Source organism: Pseudopodoces humilis, chromosome 3 (genome assembly GCF_049639895.1).
Source record: "Pseudopodoces humilis isolate 2021_Gansu_Grassland_sample_001 chromosome 3, ASM4963989v1, whole genome shotgun sequence".
NCBI lineage: Eukaryota > Metazoa > Chordata > Aves > Passeriformes > Paridae > Pseudopodoces > Pseudopodoces humilis.
Genome location: NC_142202.1, coordinates 64,317,296 through 64,333,792, shown reverse-complemented (window position 1 = coordinate 64,333,792; position 16,497 = coordinate 64,317,296).

The following is a 16,497-nucleotide window of genomic DNA, read 5'->3' as shown; positions in this document are numbered from 1 at the left end:
AGTTCCCTAATAATGTCAAGGGATAGTCACAGGCATTCTGCCTTCAAGAAGCAATTAAGGACTTTTTTCCAGAGGGGATATCTGCTAAAACTGCTTTTCAAAACAAGTTAATCAGAGTGGGTAGGCATTAATTTTTTTCCTTACCGCCAGATGCCTAGGGACATTTTTCACCTAGTGTGAAAAAGGAAATGTGCAGAGGCTTTTCTACAAAAATCTTATATGAAAATTAAAAAAATGTGTCCATTTGAAAGGTATAAAGACATTTAAGAAGCTGCTTGCAGTTGAGGGAAGGAATGACCTTCCCCAAGATTGTGTCCTGATATAAAACAAATGACCAAATATATATATATATATTTTTTTTTTTTTAATAAAGACCTCAGTAGTAGAGAAGATATTTGAAAATGTTTGTGGGGAGGAGGAAGGTCAGAGCAAGTATGTGTCTGGTGTCACCAGGGAACAAGGGTATCAGCAGATCATACTTACAATGAGAGCTAAATAATGCTTCATGATATGCATTAACTGTGGGCCCTTGGGACTGGAGATTAGAAAATATTAGACTTCTATCAGACCACAGCATTTGCTCTTTGATGCATTCTCCTCTCCTTTCTTCTGTTGCTATGAGGTATTGGTAGGTCCAAGGTTACCACCTCCTAGTCATGAAGTTGTATGTATTCACGGTAATTTGGGAGGTGAAGGGTAAACAGGGAAAGGATTTATTTATCTGGTAAGGTGAGTGCCCTTTTAGACATTCAAGGAGAAAATTGTTATTTTCTCATGCCTGAACTGTATGTATAGAAGGAGGTGAAATCATAGGCAAAGCAAAGAATAACTTCATTTTCCAGAGAGGCTCTAGAACTGCTCTGTAGTTTTGTGATTAAATATCTGGTGAAGAGATTAGCATTGGATCAGTAGCTATTTCACATGACTGAGCATGGAGAGCAAGGCCACACCTGTGTTTCACACATTTTAAGACATTTATTTATCTCTTACTTACCTGGAAAGACAGAAAGAGAAGAAAAAAAAAAAAAGTTTGATCGTTCCCCCATCCAGTAATAACTTAAAAATTATAAGGTTTTAGGATATCTCTGTACAAGTACAAATGAACTTAAAAGGAGTCCTCCTATTGAAAGACTAAATTTCTAAGTGGTACTTCCTGGCTACTACTGCCCACTTAAAGATATCACAGGGTGTGTGAGTCCAATCCAGATAAATGAGCTTATGATAAATGTTTGATTGCAGTTGAAAACAAATGTTCATAAAAAAAAAAAAAATCACAGTTTTCTTCAGCCAGCCTCTGCTCTGCTCTTTACTGGATAGTGTATACATCTGCCTTTTCTCCATTACCCTTGACCCTTTTAAAATACAACATGCTCAGATGAGCAAGCTCTGCAAAGCTGATATTCAGTGCAGGGTCTGAAGGTTGCAGCAAAATATGTCAAGGTAGAACTCTGCACTATACACTAAATCAGCTAACCATACCATCTACACAGTTTGCCCAAGAGACCTCAGATCTGAGTTTTGGAAGGCCATGGTTTGAGCTTTGGAAGTAATTGAAGATGAAAGCAAGAATATATTTGATGCAGGAGTTCATTGGTGCTATCTAGGCAGGTAGGAGATAGGGCAGGTCCTGAAAATTTGGTCCTGTATGTTGGCAGCAGTGGAGAGCTTCAAGGGAGGGGTCACTTTGTGTCAGAGAGAGAGCCTTCCTAAGCTCCTGGCCTACAGATTGCACGTCACAGAATTTGTACCCAGAATTCCCCTATCTACACAATAAAAATTCCAGCTCATTGGGGTGGATCTGTGGAGTCCATTTGACACACATGGTCGTTCATCAGGTTTTACATTAACTCTAGTCCTTGGTTATTTATGGCACTCTAGACGTGTATTTCAGTTTATTTTCACCCAGAAGATATGTACTGCATGCAGTAAAAAACTGCTCTGAGATGTCAGCCAAGTGAGTAAAATGGAGGTGTTTGGGAGCATCACTTTAAAAGGACACTTCTGATTCAAACTGAACTGCTAATGTACATGCAGACAATAGAAATATTAAGTGCATGGATCATGGTCTTGCTGTACTAAAAGCCTCTTCTGAAATTATCTTTCCTTTTCCATGCAGACATCCCAGAAAAAATGGCTTGACAATGAACACCATCAGTCAGAATATTTAAATGTCAGTTATCACAAAGGTGAGCTTTTCAACAGACATTCAAGTAATCTCCTTCCTGGAGAACTGGAGTTTTAATCAGGTTTAAACTGGAGTTTAATCATTTAAACTCAATGACTGTAAGGAGGGTCTCCAGTGCGACTTTCTAGAGTTTTGTACATTTTAAGGTCAGAAAGAGCCAACTTTACTTCCTCTGTAACAAGGGCCTGAGATTTCACAGAGGGATCCTTGCACAGAGTCCCTTAAATACGGTTCATACTGCAAATGTTCTTTTCTTATTTTCAGAACTCCCAATGAAAAGAAAGATATTACTCTCAAAGGAATTCTAAACCTGCCATTGATTACTCTCACTACTAAATGTACTTCTTTCACGCAAGGTCCAAAGTTTCCATACACAGCAAAAACATGGAGATTATTAAAATTCACATGTTCCTGGATTAAATTTTTGATGTAATAAATGGAGGGGCTTTAATGAAAATTATTTTACCCACATTTTTATATTCATTGCACATACTAGTATGGATACAAGCAACTTTTTGTTTTATTAAAATTCAATGTTGAGTTTCCTTGAACTTTGAAATGAGATTCCAGGACAGAAGAACATTACCTCCTTATGTATTTTTCTCAAATATACATGTAAGACAGGTAGCAGGAAAGTCATGTCAAGGACTGTCTCTCCACCTGATGGATGGCGAAGATTCCAAGCTTTTGATATTGAATACACTGCTCAAGAGTTCAGAAGCAGAAATGCCTGGAAATTTTATTTTCTTTTATGGTGAAAGCCTAATGGCAATGTTAAGCTAGCTTCAATTCAAGGGTCTGATTCACCATTCTATGGGTTTCACAAGGACCTTTCTGAGTAGTTTCAAGGCACTGGGAAAACAGCCTTGCAGGTAAATGTAGGGACACTATAGCCATTGTATCTTCCATCAATTGCTGCAAAATAAAATTAAATATGCATACCCTGCTGATAGAGGCAGAACACAATCAATATTTCTCCTGAAATATCCATTTCAGGAAACCTACAGAGCCTTTGGATAATGGTTTGATATAAAAAAACATTGAATTCACCCTTTCAACTATAGATCACAGTGACTGTTCCTGGATAGGCATGAATAAGCTTCCTGAACAAAGGAGCCTTTTTGATTATTGTCCAGAGATCTCATGGATATTAATTTCTTATTTGACCTACATCTCTTCCATGTCTAAACACCTTGTGTAGTTAGGAAGATTTGAATGCTGAAATTCCAGCAGTCTGGATGCACAAATGGACACATGATTGAAAGTGTTTGACCTGAATATCTATTTTAGGAAAATCTCCACAATGTCTAATTGCTGGTTTTATCTGTCTTCTCTCTCATCTTCTAGTTGCAAATGCTTTGTTCAGTGGTGCTTTGCATATTTTATTTCACGCTTGCAGTATCTCATATTTATGTTAATATATGTCTGCATAAACAATTTAGTGTTACAGGAAAAATAGTCAGATATACAGCATAAAGATTTGCTGTTAGTTAAACTTCCTAAAATATTTTGGTACAATATGTTCTACTTTTCTATCTGGACATGAGAAGGTTTGCTTGAAATGTTGTTTGGTCATCACTCAACTAACCATTCTTTCAGCTTGACATTATTGACAGGGTACTTTCTTACACCACCTTTGCTGAAAACAGTTTTTGCCTCAGATCTGATTTTTTACTATGGGTCTAAACTGTATGTCTTTAGATCTGTAAAATTTCACCCTGAAAAGAGACAGACTGTGGTCCTGGTAAGTGAGTTTCATGGCAGGCATACCATAAAAAATAGAAATTAATAATGCAGAATTTACTATAAATTTGGTGATTTATTTTTGCTATATTTTATTTTTTTCCCCGATTGGATTATTTTTTTCCTTTATTTTGACTGTTATCTTTATGGCTGTGGATTTATCAGATGGATAGATAGACTTTATATAGCTGCCAGGAATGGCAATTATATATGCATTTGCATTGGAAACTTCCCCTGTGGACCTACTTTTATAGCAGCAGCTGATCTGAGCAGATGGAAATTAGAAGCCAGAGGGATACACTGAAAATCACACCGTGAGAAAACTCTGAGAAAGATGTAACCTGTCTATTGTTGTAAAACAAGATGATGTCTGTAAAATTGACTGGGGATGGTATGTGGCAGTCTGTCCATAGCTGCCTAATTTATCCAGTCTGATTGACAATGCCATTAGATTGAGTAGATGTCCTTCATAAGTGTGTACTATTATAACAATTTTGGAGATGGGAAGTAGCATAGAAGAAGGAAATATTCCAGCACCAGCAAAAGCTGTGCTTCTCTTAGTTCCAAGGTGATGAGAGCATATGGAAGCATATCCATAGCTATGTATTTCTATCCTTCGAAGAGAGTTTGCATGTGGTTACACTGCTTTTGGGTGTGTGCATCATTACATATCCTGAAAGTCAAAGGGGTAATTTTTTTAGTTAATGTCTTTTTAATATTGTATCTGATGTGGTTGCTATTGTCCTTCAGTCCTGTGTACAAAAAGAAGAAAACCTGACTGGTGCTTATAAGAAGAATGTGCTTTCACTGTGCTTAATGTTTCAAAACATTGGAGGATACACGAAGTTCTGCAAGTTCCACTTTTATGGTGCACTGAGCTTATATTATGCAAATGAAGCTGTAGTTTTCAAATACTCTAATCATAAAGTTTATCAAGATGAGCTCAGTGTTAAAAAAAAAAAACAGCAAAACTAATCTCTTTCTTTGATGAACACTCCAAGATGCACTTAAGTAATTTGTAGGTGAAAGAGAAAGAAACTGGTGCTCACATAAACAGGAGCAGCATGGAGGTTTTCTTTCTTGTTGTGAAAGATGGGAATAGTCAGTCATTGCCAGTGATGGTTCAGCTTTGTCTTTGTAGCTGTTTGCAGGAGCTGGGAAGAAATACCAAATCAGTATGCAATATCTGCATACTGAAAAGTGCACTATACACTTACTCATACATTTATGTCTCCTAGAAATTTTTGACAACTTTAGAAAGGTGCAACATTAAGTAATCCAGTGTCAGAACCAGACTTCAAACAGAAAACTGCACTCCTATTGTGCTTTAATTTGATAACAATATTTTGATCTGTCAGCAATTTGTCTTAAGGTCTGATCTAAACCTACTCACTTCCAATTTGAACCCATTCCCCTTTGCCCTGTCACTGCATGCTCTTTTAAGTAGTCTTGCCCTCATCATTCCTGTTCCTTTTCTGTACTGTGTATGATTTAGCTATTTTTGTATTTCCTTTTTCTTTTCAGTTTCTTTTATTTCAAGTTTCAGATACCAGAGAAATTATGTCACCAATGATATGATGTGATGTGATCCCCCTTAGATCATCCCAAATTAATAGGAGAGAATTTATAAGAGACTTTATAATTTTAGGACTTTTCTAACACTATGGTCTGTCACATTTCCACATGTAAGGTCAGGTTGTTCATTCACCTCTTACAAAGTCCATGGCTCAAATATTTATTTACCACCCATGTTTCTTGACTGCTGGAGTGAAAATGCTGTGGTCACATTTACTTTTGAGATTAATAGCCCCATTTTTCCTTCTATACTAGAGATTGTGGTGTTTATTTAGATTTCTAATGTGACAAGTGTCCATCTAAATGAGTAAGATGCTTTTAATACTTCACAAAATAATTAAACAAAATCAATATATATAAAAAAGAAAGAGAAACTGCCAAACCACATCACTTCAGGTCTGTTTGCTTCAAAATGCATTTTGAGTTTAACTCACATCTTGCATGAGACTGAGAATGAAGTGGGTGACTCACAGCATGTCAATGAGATAACTAAAATTTTAATCTAGATTTCACCTACATGAATATTACCATTAACAGTTATGTCATTGTTACTTAGTAGTTACCTTTTGCTAACGGGTTAAGCTAGCTTTATAAATCAGATTTTGATACCTATAAACATCTGTTCAAAACAGTTTTCTTCTTCAATCCTGACAGCTGTCATGCTCATGCTCATGCTGTGTCAGAGAGGTTGGAGGGAACATGTGGAAGCACAGTCAGGATGTTTTAGTTCAGTAATTGTGTATATCAAGAGCACTGAAGATGCACATGACAGCTAATTTTGTGATCAAGACTGTACAGAGCTGTGGGGGACACCTACAAGGATTTACCTACACAGAAACCTTACCACTGCAACTGATTTAGGAATTGTTACTAATCAAAATTCCATGATCTGAAATTATATGCCTAATTTCAGTCTGAACAGAGCTGTAGCATCAGTGTTATTAGTATTCCCATGCCTATATGATGGAGAAATTAATTACTTTTTTATTCTTAAATCAAAATAATCTCAGCTCATATACTGGCAGAGCTGTACAATTGTCTCCATGGGAGCTTTCCCAGGGCTGAAAGTGTTTTAGGTAGCTGCTGAATACTAGTGAGATGTTCCAGTTTTCTGGAAATTAGTTGTTCTTTGTTCAGATTTTGTTAAAATATAAATTAAAGCCTTCCAGTGAAGTAAAAATGCTGAAGTATTTGAGACAAAAACAATTTTGTTCAGGTGTAAAAATCTTCCCTTTCCTCTTTATTTTTAAGGAATGCTATTAATGATAAATATGAGCTTTTGTCATAAAGGGTCATGAAAAATCCTCCAGGAAACTAATGATAATTTCTGCAGTTTTTAAAGGGAGGCACTATGGACTTGAACAGTTTGGAAGTTGAGCTTGGTGTATGACCACTTTCTGCTCTGGGAACCTTTTATTGGACTGTGCCACTTGCACTGCCAGGAAATTGATCTTTTACTCCACTGATGGTAATCATGGCTAGTAAAAGATTAAAAGGCTGCCTAATCTTCACACTCCTGCCAGCGGCAATCAACAGAGAAAGCCCTGAAAGGTGATGCAGGGTGTATGAGCAGAATAGGGAATGGTGTGCACTTTTCAGAGGTGATAGTGTCAAGCAGAGGAAAAAGGTGCTCCACTTTGAATGATATTGAACTGTGAAGAGTGCAGTGGTTTTGGGGTGCTGCTCCCCCTGCCTGCTGGTGGAATTGTTGGGGCTGCCCATGCAGGAGCTGTCTTTGCTTTGAGGCAGCTGTGAATCTGCCAGGGGCTGTGGAGGAGCAGCTGGGAGCATGGGGAGGGCAGAGGCAGCTGCAGCAGCCACAGAGAGGCAGTTTCTACCTGACTTGATTTGGAAAGGCACTGGGCTCAGGGGGTTTATCCCACCCTTTGCATTTGGCTGAACGTGCTGCTGTGCTCCCAGTGGGCTCCTGAGCCCTGTGCTGCGATGCTCTGCCTGCCGAGCTGGCACATCTCCCTGTGCCAGTCACTGCACTTGCTGTGGTGACTGTGGTGCACTGACAGCTTTCCTACCTCACTGCCCAGCTGTGGCTGTGGCCTCTGGCAGGGCTACCTCAGCCCTGGGCAGATGCCTAGCTGTTTTTATTGCTGAAAGGAACAATGGACTATCCAGGGTAGGAGCACGAGATGGCTTTCTATAAGTGCAGTCAAGGCTCTAGACTAATTCTGCAGAAGCTAACAAAAAGTAAATGTTTCCATCTGATTTACTACCATATGATGGTAGTAAAACATTTGCTTGCAACCCCTGGCTCTACAAACTTTTATCAATCCTGAAGCCATGTAGACCTTGCGATGTATTTGTCCACTTAGCAGCAGCAGTTGATATAGGTGTTTGCTTCCAGCATGGGAGCAAAGGTTGTTGATGGTATTTCTGTGACATTCTCATATTAATCCCTGCAGGAGACATGGTGGAAGTTGGCTTTAAAACAACAGTATAATTCAAAGTATATTTCCAGGGCAGAAGAAATGCCAGTGCTACCAAGCAAATGGTGGGGTGTATGCAGCAGAATATACCTTCTGTACAAAGTAGCAAAAACCAGAAGGCTAAAATTAAATTATCAGATCCTCATTACACATCAAACTTGCCTTGTTAGACAGAGTTTCTACTATTTCATTGTTTTTCTCAAAAGTGTTTTATGTTGTATTTTTTACTGTGCAGAGTGCCTTTTGAAGTAAATGAGTTCAGGCGCTCTCTGTCTCCCTACCCCATGAGAAACAGTATCTACTGCTGTGCATGACCTTGTCAGAATTTATGGTGCTGGCACAGGCAGCTGGGCTGTAGCCATAATTCTCTCCACAGAAGGCAGAGGAGTTCAAGTGTTTGGGGTGACAGATAGGGCCATAGTGACTTTTCTTTCAGGAATAAGTAGTGGCAGCATTGTTTCCTTTACTCAGTGCAAACAGTTTTGGTTTAGGTTAAAGATGATGTCATTTAGAGCTTCCTATTGCCAGTGTTTTGTTCCCTGAATTATTGCTATACTTACACGACTGTATCTTAACCCATTGCTAACACGTGATCTTATTCTTCTCTTGGACAGCTGCCTGTGTTAAGAGTAACAAAGGTTTTCTTCTGAGGATTAGAGCTTGCTGGAAGCCTGACAACAATTCCTTTTTCTATGGAATATGTTGGTTTGTCTGAAAGCAATATGTTCCATATCAATATTCTTTTTTGTACCTGAGAGTTTCCTTCTGGGTTCCCAGTTGGTCTAAGAAGACATGGGAAGAGCGGTTCTTGAAGCCATTTTATATTTATGTGCTATAGAGTTCCAAAGTCGCCTGCCCTCTGTTTCAGCAAAGGACTCAGATCTTCAAAAGATGTGGTAGCCAAGTTTTTATAAAACTTTAATTTTTATAAAAAATAAAGAAAAGAAATGAAGTTGTAATTCCTCAAAATTATGAAGTTTCTCAGGAATAATCATTTCCACCAAAAAGCTGATTTAGTAACCAAAACAGAACTCTGTGTGTGATGAACATGCCAAGTTTTTTTCCAGTTGTACAGCACCATTCTAGCTGTTTCTGCTACATTCACATGGAATACTTCTCTATGGAGATCTTCTTTCAGGACCCAGATTTTGAGACTGAGTTAAGACCTGTGTTCACCATTACTTTGCTTTTGAAGTAATATGGAAGGCATATAACCTGTTCCCTCAAGGACCATCTGTTTTATAGCAATGCATTTTCCTAGATGCTGGAGTGGTGGGCTGGAGTGTTTCTGACAGTGCCAGTGAAGAAATAGCAGCACATGTTGGGGCCTAGCCAGATCCAAAACTTTCTGTGATAATATCACGTTGCCTTCACATGCAGCCCATTTCCAGTCTTAAACACATTAGTTGTCCCATCCCTTCCCAATCCAGCAGAGCAGTTAAGCATATGCTTAAGTCAAATTGCTGCCAGTCTGATTTAAGTAGCACTTAAACCAAGCACATTCTTAAATGCTTATATGGCTGTGGAAGGATTGAAACATGTGCTTAACGTTCAGTGCGTGCTATTATGCTTTGCTGGATGGGAACTCTAAAAATGGAAAGGGACTAAAATTATTTTATTTCATTGTACTAGTGTTCCTTCAAATATGCTGTTGGCTGATAGAATGGGATAGCTTAGTTCAGACTGAGTTTAATAGGATTGCTCCAACCTATCAACTTTTTCAAGTTAAATATTTAAAGGTAGGAAATTCCATTGCTGGGGTGAATTTTGGGGGGTGTGGTAAACCACAGTCACTGTAGATGAAAGAATAGAATAAAACAATTCATTTCAAAACACTATGTTTTTTAAAAAAAAATTATCTTGGACAGTCAGCAAGGTTGAGTAATATGATATAAAGGGATAATAAAAGAAATTCACTTGTACCTTCAGCAGTAAATGAAGACTAAGGTTTTCATCAAGAAAGTATGAAATAAAGAAATTTCAGTCCTGTTTTGACTGGAAAATTTCAATACCTGAATCAGTCATTTCCATATAAGTTTTCATAACATAGAATCAAAGAACCAAAGAATGGTTTGGTTTGGTTTGGTTTGGTTTGGTTTGGTTTGGAAAGGACCCTAAAGATCACATAGTTCCAAGCTCCCTGGACACCTTTCACTAGAAGAAATTCCTCAGTCCTATCCAGCTTGGCCTTTAGCACTTCCAGAGATGGAGCATCCACAACTTTTATGGGAAACCTGTTCCTATGCTTCACCACCCTTAAAGAACTTCTTAATAACATCTTATTTAAACTCTTTCAGACCTGGGAACACACACACAAAAAACGTATAATTTGTATTATAAATTATAAAATTATATGTTATGTATATGGTGTAATATATGTAACATATAAATATATAATAGGTATAATCTTTGTATTATCTAATAAAAAACTATATTATTCACTTCTAACCTTCTAATAATATCTTCTCAAAATATATTCAAGCATTTTTACCTAAAAAGTTAAATTCAAATACTTTTCATCATTACCTAAAAAGTTATATTTTAAATACTTTTTTTTTTTTTTACAAAAAGCTCTCTCTTCAGCTATTGTGGTCCTCCTAGAACTTCTTGTTTTTCCTTAAGGCTTTATCTCAGGATTATAGTTAAGCTTACTAAATAGGATAAACAAAATTAATTCCCAAACCTTGACTTTATAACAGTATTTCTTGTAAAGGATAAAAAAACTACTGAATAAATTCAGCTCCAGAGAAGTGGGAGTCTGACAGATTTAAACAAACTTAGTGGGAGCAGTTGGCATGCTGAGTGCTAGAGACCTCATCCAGAGAAAAAAAAATCTGGGCTAAGAGAAATGTCATAAATTTCAGCAGGGGGAAATGCAAAGTGGGAGGAACATTGCCATTTACCAGTGCTGCATGGGAACCTGTTGAAGACCACTCTTGTGCAAAGGATCTAGATAAATAATGAGTGCCAAATTCAAAATGAAAGTGGGGAGCATTTCTGTGATCAAAATAAGCTTTGTGTCATTTATTATCTGGAAAAAAAAACCAACTATGTATATGCTGTTATTTATAGACATTTTTTCTTAATCCCCTGAGTTCTACACAACACTGAGTGTATGAAATTAGCACTACCATTCAGAATAATAAATATAATTAATTAGGAGTTAATAGAGCAGGTTGATATGTCACAAAAATTCACACAGTATTTTCATGCAATGGAAATATATGATTACTGTATGTAGTATCAGATCTGATGCTACTCAACATTTTCATCAATGGTCTAGAAAAATCATGAAACCAAGATGAATTTTCAAGATGACGCTGACATTACTATCTTGGCAAATGAACAGTGTGGAAAGGTTATATAGTCCTCCTGATCACTTGCTAGTTCAGGTCCTTTTTAATATTAGAATTTTTTCTGCAGTTTAAAACAAATATATATACCTAGAAAAAAGATATTCATTCCACAACTTAAAAAATTGGTGTTTTGTCTCAGTGTCAGTCACTTAGAAAAGAAGAATAGCTTAAAAATAGGTAAAGAAAAAGCATGAACCTTGAATACGTTATTAGGGAAACACAAGTAAGGTACAAATGACTACATCAAGTGGAGGTGGGAGTCCAACCTGATTTCATTCTGTATGAGACATTATGAAGTTATTAGAATTTTTTTTATTAAATGTAGGGGTCCAGAGTTTTCAAAGGAAAAGTGAATACTACAGTTATGGAATTTATTAAATAATTGGAGAACACTTCCATGAAATAAATAAATACTTAAATAAACTAAAAAGTTTAAGCATAAATACTTCTTTGAGATACCCCTCATCTTTTGATTACTGTTGTTAAGTACCAAAGTGAAGACAGATATGAATACAGTAAAAAAGGTGCTGGTTTTGAGCAGTTTCTCCATTCAGAAATTACCCTGCTGATGTAAAAGTTTAATTGCTGTGGGAAGATAATAGAAGATTGACAACACTGCAAACACAGTCAAGTGACATGAAGCTGAGGTATAGAAAACCCCATATATAATTTTAAATGTTCTTTAGCCTTGCGTGTTGGAAAAGTAGAACATATATGATTAAATAATATAGGCATGTGATACGCTTAGAGACACCCTGCACAATATGCTTAAGATTCCTGCCCTGCTGTGGGAAAAATCAAAGCACAGTAGTAATGTGTGCTTAAGTAAATCCCTGATATACAGGCAAAACCAGCAGGTTCAGTGGTCCTCCAGCATGGACTGAGATCCACAGTGTCTGCATTCCCTCTTGTGTGCTTCTGTCCAGGTGCTGCTTTGGGGATGACTTGATGACAAGGTAACAAAAATAAAATTACCCTTCATTTGTGATTTTTGTGGCTGTTCCTGCAGCCTGCCTGTGCAAGCTCACACAATTGCCTCACCAAAATATGTTTTTTCTATGCTCTGAATGTAATAGGGAAAGTGCTTTACAGTGTTCAGCTCTGTTAGATTCTCCTCTCTAGCTGTTTTCTCATCAGGAGAAGGTTCTTCAGTCTAGGGGAGAAAAGAAATAGAAGTGATGAAACTGGAGCCAGACAAATTAAAAAAGTTGGAAAAAAAACCCCATTTTTAACAGCTAGATGGACTAGATCGATGGTAAAATTAAAAACGTCAAGAAACATCACAGGGTCCCATTTCTCATTTCTCCATTCAAGACTAGATGTATGTGGAAACCTGTGCTTTAGTCAATGGCATCTAATTCTTTATTAAGCACCAGTAAGTGAGCTACAGAAGGATGACTTGGAGAAAATAATATATGACATCCAGAGTTTCAGAATAAATTATTTTATATAATAATATTTTATTCATAATATGGTCATTATTTTATAGTCAGAGTGAGTATTGAACAGTATAAATCTATTATTTCAGCTGCCATTTTCTGCCTGCTAATATCCCACCCATCATGTCTCTGCAACTGAGATACCTTTCAATGTTCTACTGATCAATCACCAAAGTAGTGTTCTTCAAGCACTCTTATAAATAGTAGAAAGGCCTCCAAGTTATGTTTTTCATCCCAGGACTCCAGATTTCCACCAAACAGAAAATATTAACATTTGTGTACAGTAATAATAATCTAAGAACTAACCATACAAAATCCTCTTCTTATTAAGAAGTTGAAACATAATTTCCCCATAATTACAATAGCCATTCAGTAGCAATAACAATGGAAAAATAAAGAAATAAAAAGAAATAATTAATCTCACAAAGAAACATATTGTGCTGTAGGACTTAAAATTCATGTTGTAAGTGCCTTTACCAGCTTTTTCATTTCCAATTGCACCAACCTTTATATGTCATAATTTTTTCCGTAAGTACATGGCCTCACATTTCTTTGAGGGATTGGTGGCCCTGGTGTGTTCAGTACCAAAGTAGTTCTAGCTTAGAGAGAATCCTTGGCAATTCTTTGTGAGCTCACCCTTTTTTTTATCCTTCAAATTTCAAAGGACTTGATTAGCTCACACTTGTCATATCCCCGCATCAATCTGACTGATTTATTTTCTGATACTAGAAAAGCGTGTTTTCAGACCAAATATGATTATCATGTAATAATTAAAATTTCTATTGACCTGTAAAAACAATTGCAAAATAAGTTTATAAAATCATTATTGGAAAGAAAGGGTTTTTTTTACTTTTTAAGTTCAAAGAGGAATTACAAATGAGAATTCTACAAGACTAATTTCTTGTGTGTGGTACCTTGGTATTTATACGAGAATCATACTCAACAGAGACTGAAACTCAAACAGCAGTCATATTTTGTGTCTTAATATATGAGGAAATGTCTTCAGTACTTTCTTGTGTGATGTCAAGTTTCACAGAAATCTTTCAAAGCTAGATTTCAGTGATCCTAGTCTGGGCTACGAACATTTGTAATGGAAAGCATTTTGACTGTTTTTGTTCAAAAATACTGAAAATTAATTTGGACTCAGACCATAAAAATACCTTAAATGATGGAAATTCTTTTATTTTAGTTTCTATTTAAGACTGTGTGAAAAATGTACTATGTGGTAGCAATACATTTTTTGGTATTGACTCTTTGAAATCTCATGTTTGGAGACATTCTAAATTTGCACTCTTTCACATCTTCCTTGCACATTCACAATTCTGCTGTGGGTAAAATTAAATCCTGGATAGTGCTTTATCAACATGATAAATCACTTATCACAATTGAGCTACAATATCACTTTGTTAATCAAATATTCATGTTGAAGGAAATTTTTTTTACACTGCTGCTTCTTTAACAATATCACTAAGTCATCTGACTCTTCCATATAGTTGGAATTCTTCATTCTCCCTTCAGTTTATTTTTCCTGAGCTGAGATATTTGGTGTAGAAAAACTCAGATGTCAACCAATATATGTGGTCGTATTCCTGTAGTCACTGTAAAAGATTAGATATTATTTTCTTAGTGATAATATGAAAAGGTCAAAATTTAAGATGTGGAGTAAAATACTTCCATTGTAACTAGAGTTGTTTGAGTAAATTACTAATACAAAGTGTAGCAATGTGAAATGGAATATGAGATATAATTTGTCTGTCTTTTTTTATTTTCTCCCACTGGGACCTAAGAGTGCTTTTTGGTTTGAATGGTTTCATTACACCAATTTGATACCTATCCAGCTTCTTCCATGGCAGTAAACAGTGCCCTCTTCTGTACCTTCAGAAATAAATTTATAGAACCATAGAATCATAGAATGATTTGAGTTGAAAAGGATCTTAAAGATCATCTAGTTCCAGCTCCCTGCTACGGACAGGGACACTTTTTGCTAGATCAAATTTCTCAGAGCCCCATCCAACCACCCCTTGAGCACTTCTAAACCACTACAGGCACCTACAACTTCTCTGGGCAACCTGTTTCAGTGCCTCACCACTCTCACAGGAAAGAAATATCTTCTTAATATCTAATCTAAACTTTTCAGTTTAAAGATATTCCCACTTATTCTGTCACTCCATGCCCTCAGAAAAGGTCTCTCTTCAGCTCTCTTGTAGGCCCCCTTTAGGTACTAGGAAGTGTTCTAAGGTTCTCCCTGAAGCCTTCTCTTCTCTTGGGTTGAATAAACCCAATTCTCTTAGCCTGTCTGCTTAGGAGACAGAGAGAGAGAGAGAGAGATCCAGCCCTCTGATCTTTGTGGCCTCCTCTGGACTTTCTCCATGTCCTTGTGTTGGGGACCCAGAGCTGGACACAGCAAGAGCAGACTTGGGAGGCAGAATCCCCTCCCTTTCCCTGCTGTCCACGCTGCGTTTGATGCAGTCCAGGATACAGTTGGCTTTCTGGGCTATGAGTGCACAGTGATTGTCATGTTGAGCTTCTCCTTCACCAAGAGCCCAAATCCTTCTCCTCAGGGCTGCTTTCAGTCTGTTTTCTACCCAGCCTGCATTTGTGCAGCTACATCTCTTAATCAGCAACATGCCTAACCTAAATTTTAGGCCTGCCTGGAACACTCATTTGTCACTAAAAATGAACATTAACAGGCTTTTAACCCAGAGGGATATTTCTGGATTTCTCAGCACACAGGCTGGGTTTCCTTCAGTATTTGTCTCTAGTAGGTCTACCTATTTGTTTCATAAATTTATATAAGGTTAATTGAGATTATCATGTGGTCACACACTGCTTTGAAACCGGTTTTGAGCCTGGGCCTATAATTGCTGATTTGCAGAGTTTGCCTATTTAATAAAGTAATAATTTATTAAATCATTTATTATTATTATTATTATTATTATTATTATTATTATTATTATTATTATTATTATTATTAATTATAAATAATTCTAATTATAATTATATATAGTGTTATTAAAATGTAGAATTTATATTTTATAAAATAGTTTTATTATTATTTATTATTAGTAGTAATAATTATTATTATTATAAAACCATCCTTTTCCCTTTTTTTTGCCTGGAAAACTGTTCTTTTGCTCACTAGGAAGCCTCTTCCTCACACTCCTGCAGCTTTGAAGCACTTAATGTCAGCAGATTAGATTGTTTGCACATCCCAATACCTCCTACAGCTAGGAAATTTGGTCTTTCCATTAATGTGTGATTTAGTATCTTTTCTGCACAAACTGCCCATTCCATGAGTGGTTGTTGTCCCAGTGGAGACATGGCAGAAAAACTGTCATCTCCAATAACACTGTTTGAATCTGGAGTTTAAAGAGTTTTTTCTAATCAGAGGAATAAGCCCTACAACATCCTTTAGCTTTTTGCACTGCTTGCAGGTTGAGGCCTGAGCTCTGTATGCTGCTGAGGGCTTGTGCATGTTTTGTTTTGAGCAGCTGGAACTACTCAGAGTGCATCAAGTTAAATATATGCACAATTCTTTTCAAGATCCAGCCCCTGAGAGGACTCCTGACATCTTAGAACCTTCTAGCTTGATTGCTCTCCACCTTGCAGAGCACCCGTGGGATTTGCACACTTTTATAAGCATTCCACATAGACATTTCCTATTGATGCTTGCTCCTTAGCTTTCTGTAATGAAATATGCTGTTGAGTTCAGACAGGGAGTGAGATTTCAGTGTTGACATGGTTGAGAAATCTTGAGA